At 33.6% G+C, this 14,219-nt stretch overlaps 1 pseudogene; it reads left to right on the top strand.

The window, feature by feature from the left end:
* LOC149226769 (uncharacterized) overlaps window positions 1–13,309 on the top strand; it is an 80,741-nt pseudogene extending 67,432 nt beyond the window's left edge.
* The last annotated feature ends 910 nt before the right edge of the window (window positions 13,310–14,219 follow it).

The raw sequence follows: 14,219 nt of genomic DNA, 5'->3' as shown, positions 1-14,219 counted from the left end.
GGTAGGCTAAGGAGGTTCATTACAAATGGTATCAGAGCCTAGGATCAAATACTAAGGCCTATGGACTCATCCACCTCCATAGAATTCCATTGATGAATTTTGATTATAAAGTTCCTATAAGAAAACTAACCCCAAAATTTTTAAAGGGTGAAGCCTGAAACGTAGAACATGATTTCTTGTCAGGGAATTTAGGATTCCAATATTAACGTCAATATTCATGGGTCAAAAATTCATTATTCGTTCAAATGGATGTCAAGAAAAATATAGACAAATTCGTGATCTTGACTAATCTTCATTATTAGATGTGTGAACTCTAAATTTCTACCACGAAGGACAGATTGGGTACTTCGCCCAGACGCTGGGTAGAACCCTTCCTCATGCGTACTTTATCTTTGACTTCTAGTAAGTCGTTAACAAGCCATTCTTGAATGTTTGACTACACTGTGTATGTGGTTTATGGTAGGAAATGGATGTTTTCCCCTCACGCATCACATTAAATCCTTGGGCAAATAAAATGAGTTGTCTCTGCCCTCTCGAAGACGGTGATGGCTGCGTTACCTATCAAAAATCCACTGGTTGAGGTTGTATTGAAAAATGTGCATGCTGTGATTATGGGAGTGAGACAAATCTCTATCCTGTTGAGGGAAAAAGTAATACAAAGGAAGACAGAGGCTTCTGTGCTTGTTATGAAGACTGCCAGATGGTAGTTTTAGAGGAAAAGACCTGTCTAACTAAATTAATTAATTCTTTTTACATTTTGCATGGTCGCTAGAGGACGGATGATGCATCGTGGGGATGGTCCTCTCTTCTAGCTTGGTGTTTGATGTACTGGTTATGATATACTGTGAAGAAATTTTATCTGCATGCACTCTCATTACCGTCAATAGACTGGAATTCATACACAAAAATAGTAGCCCATGGTGAGTGGGTTGCTTGGCAATGTTTTATAGGTGAGGATAGCACAACCAAGTGATCATGGTGAACAGATTCAAAGAACCATGTGTTAGATATATCGTTGAGTTCAAAGATGGCGGACCCCGAATCTTGAAGGTGATAGAACCCTCACAGAGTTGTTGTAATAGGACAAAGAGCACATACAGTCATTAAAATTATCACACAACTACATGAGATCAACCCAAACCTTAACACACACGCATCGAAAGTTCCTAAGACCACTCGAACGACTTTTACGAAATTCCAGGAGTCACTGCTCAAGCTTTGAGTAAGTGACGAAGAACTTGATGTGTTGACCATGTTGTTTTATTCCTCATGTGCTACTGGGGAAAGTACCCATTATTTTCGAAACCGATTAGAAGGTTTCTCATTTAGGATGTACACCAATACTACTATTTCTTCTTTTTGAATTCTACTGTTAGGAATGTTTATCACAAGTGTCGTGGGATCGAGGAAAAGCTCTTTAAGTTCATTTTCCCAATGGGATGCATGGGTAAAAGCTATAACACATGACGTGTAGATAGGGCACTGGATTCCACCTTCTCAATGAAATCAACGTAAACTGCCTCTCTACTTGCTAATGAAGGTTATCCTTATTCCACATATGCAAGCTATTATCTGGTGAAAAATTAGAAGGCAAGAATGCTAGAAAAGGCTCATTCTGTTACTTGTATATGTTCAATACATATTGAACCTTATTGTGGCTTGGGAAACGCTTGAGCTTGACCTCATCCAATGATCCGGAGAGGTAAAAAGCCAACATTTTTCTTACAGATATAGAAATGTATCCATGATTGCACTGGTGAAAGTGGGAAAAAGTTTAGAGATAAAGGAAATCAGCGTATAAGCCTTGCCAATATAGAAGTAGTGGCTTTCATATTGATTTTCTAACTTTTTGAAAGAAAAAAAAAATCACGCCTTTCGGGTTGCTCTGAGGCAAAGTGATCGCTGATCAAGTGAGTGGATGATGTATTCTAATTTTGATTCTCCCATGAACATAAATACAAGAGAAAATGTAGACTTCGAAGATGGGTTGGCTATAATTTTCCAGTTGCTTTTTTCAGTTTGTGAAGAGGTAGCGTAGCACAGCAACTGTTTGTGCTTACAACTGCCCGAGATAAATCAACGAGGAGTTCCAGAAAATCAAATACTCAACATTTCTTGCAGTAAAGTTTTTGAGGATTTGAAGAGTGTATGGGTAGTGATTATCGTTTTACATTGCATGAAATGCATGAAATTTTATTGTTATTCTCATATGAACTGTAGACTACCACTGAAAAATTTCTGAGCAAAGGGTCTCTTAGTCAGATCGACTATTTTGCAGCAGCCAATTCCTATGCTAGGGGAATCTATGTGTTGTGATCATCGATGTCACCAACCAAGTTTCAATAATAGCCTGGGAAGAAAAGGAGGGATTCAAGGATATTATTTTATCAGTTGTCACTCATGAATGTGATGTTATCGATTAGGACTTCAATGGGAAGCCGACGAATCAGACATCAAACCCTGCTCCATCATCCAATTTGTTGCATTTCAAGGATTTCAGTGGACTTTCTTTGGTAAAATTTGAGCTAGAGTATCATTGTTATTGAGGTCTACTCTATGTTTTTTTTTCCAATGATTATCTTAAGTGCATTTTAACATTTGATTTAGATGCTGGAATGGCCGTTGTCAGAAATATTGGACTTCATTTAAGCGAGAGTTCTGTCTTGATTGGAAAGCATGGGAGTATATTGATGGAGGTTATGTTTGAACCATTCCAAGTTGTTCAGTGTGCCCAGCCTTCTGTAATTTAAAGTATTCTTTCAGACAATTTGGGTGAAAACTAGTACATTTTGTGGAATTTGAGGTGAAAACAGTCCACAACCTTGCATTTGATGTTAAAGATGTCCGTATTCTTAACTTCCAGTGGAAAATAGATCAAAGAGTGTAGTTTTGTGCGGTTTAAATAATCATTTCCAACAACTTAGGCCAAAACTTTGTACATTTTGTGACATTTATGGTGAAAATAGTGCATAGCATTCCGCCTGATTTTAAATGAGTCTATATTATGAAAGTGTCAGTGAAAAGTAGGTCAGAATGGATGATTTATATTTCATCTAGGATTTCTGAAGGAAGTTATACTCCGAGTGTTGCAGGCCTGTGTGATCGCTTATGTTCAAATCCATTGTCGGGAAAGTAGCAAGATTGGAGTAACTATAACAGAGAAATGTGATATTGTCAAATGAAGAAACAAGTTCTATGATAGAGGTGCATGGAGAGTTTCACTGCAGAAGCCCCTATTTTGACAATGCTATTAGGTTATTTGGATACTAACAGCACCGAGAAGAATTTACAGTCATAGAAATAAGCCTGTCATTTTCTCCATGATTCTTTGAGATGTTATGAAATAATTTCTGCAATTAAGGGTGTGATTTTCAAGGAATTTTTGAGGTTGAAGTTTTTTTATATTTTTGTGGGGAATTTGTTGCGATGGCCACAATAATTAGTTGGAAGCATATATTCCAGAAAATTTTGCACTATATCACATTAGCTTCTCCAGATGAACCTTCATTCTAGGTGATATTGGTAGAAGTCTTGCAATAGTGGTCTTGATCATGAGGTGTAGTTATAGGAGATTTTTCAATTGTAAAGAAATATTTTTCGAGGTTGCAATGAAGAACCTGCCAGGAATGCCAGGGACAGCTAGTGGTCTCGTGCCTCATGTAGGACAATTTATGCTTGATGGAGCTTCAATTTCTATTATAGTGGATGGCAATAATTTTTCAAATTATACAACGTTCTAGATTTTATTACAATGTCAACTTGTGTACTCAAGGAAGCCAATTAACAGAAGAAATTGGTTAATAATTATGAACATGGACATGGTTTTGTTTTCTTTCCCAATTAATCTCCAAACTTAGTTAAGAAGTGATGTTCTTATTCTATCCTAGTTGGATACTCTTGAATGGGATGTATATAAACATCTATTAAATCCAAATGTAGTCATCATTACAAAACAAATGATATCTATGGTTAACCTGAAAAACATTCATGCCTAAGATGAGGGTACATGAAAAATCAGTATGGTATAACCTACGGTTCCAGTTATCTATGATATACATTGATACTAGTTGGCTAATCCTACATGTTACTTAAAAGAAGGGACCTGGAAGAAATTTGTGAGGTGCATACCATGATGCATGTCTTTCTCCAAGTTGGGATTTTGTGCTCAACTAAAGAGTCATTGTACTTACATGCTTGTGATGACCATAAAGAGCATGTGTCTTTAATGCATCAAATAGTTGAGTTAGTGGTAAGTGGAATAGGGAGTAATTGCTATCACACTCATTAGAACTATCCTACTTATGATAACACATGCATGGATGATGATGTGTAAGAAAAAATAATTCTATGTTGAATGTATATGGATGGGTGAGACCTATTTTTCAAAACTTGATCATTACTATGTTTAATATGGAACATAGTATGCTTCTAATGGATAAATATTTATACATTAAATCACCATGTATAATGATTTCTATAAATAAGCAAAGTCAATTCTAGTTTATCTTCGCAGGATGATTTTACATGTAAATCGCCAAACTAGTCATATGGATTATAATTTCAGAAGCAAAGGTAAAATACATATATGCATGATAGAAACTAGAGAAAAACTTGCGAAAAATTGGTATTGTTCATAATGAAGAGAAATTAGAGAAATTTTTCTTAAAACCTCTAACAAAAACCATAACATGTATCGGTTAAAGAATAGTGGAAAATTATATTAGGTAATAAATTTAAATAAATATTGTTGAATAAAAACAAATATTACCTAATACCTGAAAGGAATATTATATAATGGAGGAAATCCATGGTTGTAACTAGCCTAATTGTTGTACATGTTTTTACCATAGTTGGTTAAGTAGTCATTAAGATGAACATGTTGGAGAGAAACATGCTTAATATCCATGCATGTTAATGAGTTATAGGAATTTACCATGCAAGCACATGTGTGTGCAGTATTATAGACTTGAAAGAGTATTGTATTTATTGAATGGTATTGATAGCCTCTTACATGTTGAGTGAGTGCTCAACAATCATAAAGATATTGGTTACACCAATGCCTATTAAAAGGGAGTACGTTTTGTAGAAGGAAAGAACATGATTGACCTGATGATAAAATGCATGTCTTTTTGCTTATATGTTGGGAATAGTTGTGATCTGCAGAATCAATGGTATGTTGCGATCAATGTTTACATATATGCATAACATGTAGGAATTTTGTTTTTCCTACATGCAGGGGATTGAAATTGATTGAACTATATTGAAGTTATATATTGGGAAGGTTATATGCCAATAGTAAATAGGAAAGTATGCATGACTATGTTAGGAGTCATGTTGGACAAAGAAATTGAAAGTTATTAATCTTACTGACAGGAAAAATATTATAACCAAAAATGTTATAGCATGCAATAAGGAGAAAATACCTTAAAAGTAAGGTTGTTCGATTTTGTTAAAATTAATAACAAGTAATGCAAATGGTGGAAGATATCATTACTTGAGTGGCATACAAAACTAGACTATGATTCTGGTCAGAGATTAAACTAAGGTCATCATGCTATAAAAATAATTGATAAATGGTATAATTGCTAGAAAAGTATTATACAAAAGTAAAGAATGGTGAGACCTTGTATAAACACTATATAACTGTAAAAATTGTGGTAAAATTAATCCTTTGATTAATGCATTTACTTACAATGTGACTCATTGTTCGATTGGAAGAAAGTATGGTTAAAGGGGAAATGTAACTTAAACTAATTTCCAGAACATGTGCATCTTTTGAAGGATATGTCTAATGGAACTTATAAGTATCCTTGAGTGCAAACCATAGTAATTGATGAAGTAGCACAAATGGTATGGACCCCTGGGTCAATTAAATGATATTTAGCAATCTACTTAATATAGATTCATATCTTTATTTGTACCAAGAAATTTTGAGAGGATATCCTACCTCATTGCAATAATAAGGTGTATAGACAACATAAAGAAATGTTTCATGATTCAAAAAAAAATTCATAAATAGATAACTTCGCTTCTGGAAAAGGGCTATTTAATGTGAATAAATAGCTAAGGGTGAAAAATGAAATGTGTATTGGTGTGTATAGCATACCTTGTGTGTATGTATGCAGTATTCATTGAATGGATGTGTAGCCAAGTAAACAAACATCCAGGTTACCCAAATGAAGGAAAGTAAGTTTAGTAGATGTAACTATGGTTAATCACACTTTGGCGTACATACAATTTCAATAAATATATGTATATGAAATGTGAAATAATTTGTTATAACTTTGCAGGCATATTAATCTGGAAAATATGCTAACTGATGTATTTTATGCAGAGAGACTACAAGAAGTAGGTGTTCGACAAGAACACAAAGGCTTGATAGAATGCAAGTAGAGGACATGCATTCTTCAGATAAAATAAATGATAAGAAATAACTACTTTAATAATAACAGATTATGATATTTATCATAGTTAAACTTTGCATGGATAAATTCTCACAAATGGTTTGAAAGAATGTGTGAGAGGCACCTATGGAAGGAGAGATTCTCGGAGAACTCCTTGAGACCGATGTAGCTATGAAAGGAGAGATGCTCGAAGCACTCGTTGTGGCAGATGTACATCGTAAATGTTTCATGAGATGGCAAAGCCATGAAAGTTGTTTATTTAGAAACCAGCTACCGACGAACGAGGAAACGATGTGGTGATACACCGAGGACAGTGTAAAATTTAAGGGGGGGAGTATGTAACACCCCTCCCTTGTGTACTACATTATTTTATACCTAAGCTAAGTTAAATCTAGGTATGATATCCCCCCTTGTGTGTTAAAAGTTGTAGATCTAAGCTGAGGAAAGCTAGGTTTGATACCCTCCTTTATGGGTTAAAATATTCTACACCTAAGCTGAGGAAAGCTAGGTGATATGTAATATGAAAAGAAAATGTATTATTAGATAAATTAATAAAATAAATCACTTGGAGAGTGGAGCACCAAGGGACATGAGATGCTTGCCAAATCCCATGAGGAATGGGATAAAGATGAATCTTTCATGATAAGCTTCTAGATGTGATTCTAGATAAGCTTGGATGGATTGGATATCCATCGGATGGATGGGAGATAAAGATCCATCAGACATAAAAGCTTTGTGGGAGATAAAGCCAAGATTTTATGTGGAAAAGCATTGTGGGAGATAAAGACGAGAGATAAAGACGAGCTTTTTCAGATAAGACCTAGGCAAATGGAAAAATCCATAAAGTGGGATGTCGTTAATGGTAACTAAATCATGAAGGAGGGTATTAAATACCCAGTGCATCGATCAATGGAGGACAATTGATCCTTGGAAAGATATTTGGCTTGGGGGGATCAGAGGTGATTCATGGCTAGGTGGTGGTGCTCCTCCCTCCAAGTGAGGTTTAGTTGGTGTTAGTTGCGTGGAATGTACTATATGTTGTTTCTTCTCCTGGATATTACTTTAATTTGTTCAACATATATGTCTAGCTGTAGGGCGATGATAAGAATGCATGATAAATGATTTAGGTTCAATTGAGGTGTTCGACTTCTTTACACATATTGTATAAGATAATATCTATGTTCATGTATTTGATTTCACTCTTGTGCATGTGGATGAGTAAAATGTCCATTGACCCTAAATCTAATCATCATTATGTTAAAGGAACATAGTTTGTATATAATGTTATATTACGTCTCTAGGCAGATAATGGGTACAATATATAGATGCATGCATTTCATGGTATAATCTATGATAGTTCAATTTGCTATTACATGTGTACTCAAGGAGCTTGGCTTAGCCTCCTACCTATTGTATAAGAGTTGAGTAAGATTGTCGAATTATGATTCTGATGCATGTATGGACTAAATGCATTAGACTCAAGTTAATTAATATTGGTGGCAAACATAAACAATGAATGTTAGGGATTACATGAGAGAAATAGTTTCTTTCTACAAATTTATAAAATTGTGCTTAATGATGGAGCTCAATAATAGTGTTCATGAACTAATTTAGATTACTGTACTAATGAATGCTATTAAATTCTAACTGTAGTGAGATCAAATCCCAAGTTTAAGGGGCCTAGGGGCAAAATTCCCAGGTAGGCTAAGGAGGGTCGTTACAATTTATGAGGAATTTTAGTTCTCTTCTGAAGGTGAGAAAACCATAGGAATGACCATGATGTTTCAAAATTGACCAACACAACCATTTGACTATATACAATTTTCTTTAAAAGTGATATTTCTTCTCCATAAATCCATATAAAGAATATCAGAACAATGTTATAAAAAAACATGTATCATGTTTATGATCATCAGTGATGTAGAAAATGGTACTCTATAATCACTTCATAAATATTTTCATTATTATCACATCCATCAATACAAAGCTCTACTTGTGTAAACAAAATACTCACCACTATAAAGAGCGAGTCTCAATGATAATATTTGATTTCTATTTCCTTTTTGTATATGACAATGATTAATGCATTTATATATTTTTCCCTAAACTTCTCCATACAAAATTCATATACTTGTAAAATATGTATATTACACACAAATATATATATATATATATATATATATATATATATGGTAATGTATATCACAAAACCAATATATGTAAAACACAAAATCTAGTAATATGAAATTTCCAAACTATAAATGTATATCATATACTTAGTAGGTACTCCTTTAAATCGAGAGTGATGAGTGTTTACTTATTGCTTCGAATTAAAATTTGGGAAAATGTTTAATCACTCGTTATTAAAGAGCACAATAATAAAATTATTAACAATGTTAAAATTCAAGTGTTATCATATCAATTAAATTACTCACTTTAATTTAATCAAAATATTTAGATTGGAAAAAATATATTACAATTATTTTATTTTTTGAATACAATTACATTTTAAGCTATTTGTATAAAGGTTAGAGTTAATCAAATTCACTTTTAATTAAGAGTGTTTTAAAAAATTTTACATTTAAATATTTATATTAATAAAAACTTAACCTTACTTTTTATAGTTATATTACATATTTAAATTACTATGAAATAATAGATAAATATACGTCACTATAATATGATATTGAAAATAGGATATAAATGAGGCTTATGTCATGTCATGTTTTATTTTGTATGTTTTATTTTGTATATTTTCTTTGTTTCGTTTTAGGAAGACGCTGTGTGAAAGAGGTTTGGTTTGGCTCTATGGTAATGTGGAAAATGTGGAAATGGAGACTATGAAAACTGCTCGAAATTGCCTTATCTTTGGTATACTTTTGTGTTCCGTCCTAAATATATTTTTAGGTTAATGATGCAAGTACATAAAATATGTTTCATCCCATGTGAAATATCAAGCATATCTATTATTCTCATATCTATAATGCCACCTTTTTTACTTGAATAAGATTTTATATTGGTTTGTTTTTGTATGTGAGCTCATTTGATTTAAGAAGAGAGAGGAGAAAACTGAAGTGAGAAAATTAATGTGATATATATATATATATATATATATATATATATATATATATATATATACAAAATAAGGAATTGTTGGAGAATGCAATATGGAAGATAAATTAAATCAATTTCTACTTAATTATAATATTTTCTTGTTAAATTTATTTATCTTTTTTTTATTTATTAGATATTCTTAATTAAACAATTATCAAGTGGAAAACTAATAAAGAGAGTGGGCACAAAAATTAGGATGAAAGCTAAGGGAAAAATCCTTGAAGTGGAAAACCTAGAAAATCTCTTCTTTTCTTAAAGAATCTTTTTGAAATGAGGAAAAAAAGACCCAAACCTCAATACCAAAGACTCCAACACCAACAAGTCAAACCTTCAAGAAGCTCTACCAATTAGGGGTCAAGGTGAAACCAAGTCAATAGAGTCAAACCCTTCCAGAATTGTAGAATTTCTACCCATAGCTTCAATATTTCGAGCCTGTAGTAAGCCTACAACTTTGGCGAGTACATCATGTGTGAGATAGAGCTAGGGAAAAGCTTGACCAAAATCTTGATTTTCCTCCCTTCTTTCTTCAACTTATTTTCTCCTTTCCTTTCTTGATTTCCTTCTTGAATTTTTCACCTCATATCAAACTCCTTGATTGTAGATTGAACTTATTTCGAAATGAGGCCGAGGATATTCGATTTATACTCATCTGTGGAGGTCAAGTAACCCTCTTCAAACCAACTTGTTCTTATTCTCTTCGCTCCAAGTGTTTTGAAATTATCAACAAGTTTCAAATACTTGTAGAAAACAAACATAGTAAAAAGTTATAACTAGATCCTTCAATAATCTAAATTTATTCAAGTTTGGCTAAACTCTTGTTGGCATATGTAGCACTTGGGGGATTTGTAGTATTTGATGTCTCTACATTGTTGGAGTAACCACTTGGATACCTCAAAACAAGAAGTACTCCAATGAGAAAGTTGATGTATTAGGTCCTCAGTTTTTCATTTGTATTAGCTTACTCCTGCAACAAGTGGATAGTGAAGGAGGTTTTAGGCATGCGAAAACATTGATTGGCCCTCACCCATAATGAAGAGCACATAAAGTTATATAAAAAATTATAGTTATAAATGAATAATAAAATTTATAGTTATATAAAATCATAATTGATTGGCCCTCACCCAACATGACAAGCACATAAAGTTATAATTTTTTTTTATAGTTATAAATGAATATTAAAATTTATAGTTATATAAAATCACAATTAATACACATCTAAATACATACATCTTACCATAATAGCATAAAATAACATGAACTGAGTCACCATCACAGGGAAAAACCATACACAGATTGTGCGACTTGAATAAAATAAGAGTAAAAGAGGAGATACCATTGTAGGCATGAACAATCTATAAGGTAACAATGGTTACAACCTATATACAGAAGTGTTACATCCTTTAAAAACCTACAAAATACAAGGAAAATCACAAACATAAAATATTTTCAAACAAGTGAGAGTGACTACAATTATTTGACAAGGAGAACCATAATATTTCACATGCAGTTTTTCAAGGGCATCAAAAAAGTATAGTCTACAAGAAAAGTACCTTAATTTGTGAATAAAAAATTGATTAAAATTATTTACATGATATGAGTCATACTTGTCTCTAAGAAATTAAGGAGAAGAAGTAAAATTCCATGTAGACACCAGGCCTATTAATCTCTCCAAGGAAGAGCCTAGAAAATGAAAATTATAGGGAAGGGTAACAATAAAAACAAGTTCATGTGTACACACACCTAAAGCCATAGCTAATTAATAATAAATAACTTTAAAAAACTGAAAGGATTTAGACACGTCAATATAGAATGGATAATGTCCCATCACCCCACCCCACCCCACCCCACCCCACCCCACCCCTGGAAAAAAGAATTTGCAATAAAATGTAACATGCACAATATATTTCTTTTGGAAAAGATAATTGCTCCTTACAGATCAAACCATTAAAATAGTAATAGATCTAGAGTAAAATTCCCTCTCGATATATAATTTAATCTAATGATGAGATATGATGAGAGATTAGTGACAAACTACGAGAGAGACAACCGAGAGCGAGACGTCATTCATTAGCTTACGTCTTGAGTTTGGGTTCCAATTAGGGTTCAATGTAAGAAAAATATATTTATAGTGAGGGAGTCGACTCGAAAAGCATGTTGGATCTCGTTACTTACCCACTACGATGATGAAAACTCTTGTCGTGGGGAAGCCACTACTGTCATTTTCAATGGCCAGGAAAAAGCAACTATTCTAGTTTTCGACAGCTAGGGTAAAAACAAGTGTCGTTTTCGCGGGCCATGCAGAATGACTACCCATATTTTAATTTTTGTTTATTTACGTCATTTAAACTTTTGGCCAAGAGGTTTAACTAGAACCCCATATTCTTCTCAGAGATTTTAACTAAAATATAAACTCTTAGTTTAGGGATAGTAGAATTTAAACTCTCAGCTGAGATATCTAAATTAGAATCTCAAGTCTTGGTTGCGAGTTTATTCTAGCAATTGTTTTTTACCAATTTTTTGATAGATATATTAATTAGAATTTAGAACTTTAACATAAGCGTTCTGAACGGAATATGGAATATAATTTCTCAACCTAGGGTTGTGGATAGAATCTATACTTTTGGCTAAGATTTTTGTTTTCACTTTTTTTCCTAAACCTTTAGGTAGGAAGCCTATTTGCCTCTCATCCTAGAGGTTTCAACCATGGAATTAGTTAGAAAAAAATCTAACCATATAAAAATTTTAACTCTTGAACCAGAAAATATTATGACTTTTTATTGGTTGAGAGTTTAATAAACATACCATGACTTGTCTCTACATACCAAATTTTGTTTGCCATTTATTTGTTTTCACCATTTATTTTCTAGGAACCATAAAATAAATTCTAACCTCAAGGTCACAAATGTGGTAATATTCATCTCCATTTATCTAATTAGGTTGACAAAATGTGATATATCAAATTGAATTGTATGACACAAGTTTTTCCTATTAAACCTTATTAATTTTCCATAAAAATATTTTATTATCAAGTAGTAAGGCTTCCACTTTCATATGAACTCCCATGTGATATTTGATGTCTTAATTAAGTCGTAAGGCATTCCCCTCTGAAAAAAACTCTCCTTGTAGATTACGTGTACATTCTTGTACCCTTGATTTAAATGTTAGACAATCAAAAGAGTTTGAACCATCAGATTCATTCGTCATACCATCAAATGGTTTTGGCCACTCTCATGGCATGGTATGGCACTCGACTATTCCAACTTACCATAATATGGCTTCAGCCACTTTGATAGCTTAGTATGGTGTGCGAGTTTTCATAGAAATAGCTGCTTCAATCCACCATATGGGTCGAAACCCTCTTGCTCCCAAATCTTAGCCCACGGCAATGGCCAAAGCTCAGTCCATGGTAGTGGCGTGTCAAAGTTGACTAAGCTTTACTAAGGTGTGAGGTAGTGCCACTCGGGTAAATGGGTTGCATATATGAGGTTACCCAGAAACAAAACTAGGTTATGTCTCGGGACTCTTAATACTACAGAAGAGGCAGCCATGGCTTATTACAAGTTTTCTTACACACTAAGGGGGTTGAGGGGTGACTATGTTGCTTACAGGCTAAGGGGGCTTAGGGGTGATTGTGCCATGCTCAATTTTCCTCACCTTAAACGCTATTTGGAAGTGAATTCCTTCGCTCCTCGATTGGTAATTTCATGCTGCCGTCATTTGTTGATGCCAAGCTACAAGCAAATTGCCAAAACTTGAAACAACATTTTGAAAACATGTATAAAGATAAATAATGAGAAGAAATTTGATGTGCATACACTACAAGTTTCCTTTCTAATCTTCCCCAAAACCATCAATCACATTTTGAGGGCATGAGTGAGGACAAGGAATAAATGAGGCAAACCAATGATGCGAGTACATATCTTCCACGTTGAAGCTTACACGCACACAAAGTCCATGGACTCACAGAAGATGAAGGTGAAGCTTAAAATTCAAGATTTTGGCAAGGAAATTATTGGATTTACAAAAAATCCATAGAGGCAACTCAAAGCACTAAAATTTTAAAAGTTGCGAGAGTAGGTCATGGAGAGTCATAGAGAAAACCCAACTACAAAAGATCAAAATACCCAATAAATCGAGAGGGGAATGCATTTGCAAAACGGCCAAAGAGCTACAAGATGAGGTTGTGAATACCATTCGATGTGGACCTGCAACTAGTGACGCACTTTTGTAGGAGAAAGAACTGCAACTCATTTGTTTGGAATTTTATTGGGACTACAATAATGACCATTTCACAATATTATGAAAAAATCAACGTAAAGCAAGAATCAGTTCAAGACAAAGTGTGAGGAGCATATGTTCGAGAATCGTGAAGAAGGTTTCCTATTTGAGAATCATGAAGAAGGTTTCTTTTCATCATGGTAAACGGGTTAGGGTGTTTCAATCTCACATCTATCAGTCTTTGGTTTTCAAAATTGTATTTTAATTTCCTTCCATTTATGTAGAAGTAACAAGAAAAAATTTATGGGGCTATTGTAAAATTGTTTTGCGCAGATCCAAACGTATCAGAGCGTGGTTTCAATCCTGGGACCTATGAGTTATGGGTCCACCACGCTTCAGTTGTGCCACTCTAATAACTAGTTTTACATTGAAGTTCACTCAGCTCCATTACAAATAGAAACATTCAATGCCTAAATAACCTAA

The sequence above is a fragment of the Pinus tabuliformis genome, chromosome J (assembly GCF_031772625.1).
Source record: "Pinus tabuliformis cultivar Carrire ecotype Pingquan chromosome J, CPIR1, whole genome shotgun sequence".
NCBI lineage: Eukaryota > Viridiplantae > Streptophyta > Pinopsida > Pinales > Pinaceae > Pinus > Pinus tabuliformis.
The sequence above is the reverse complement of the archived record's forward strand: the minus strand, read 5'-3'. Positions and strand labels throughout refer to the sequence as shown.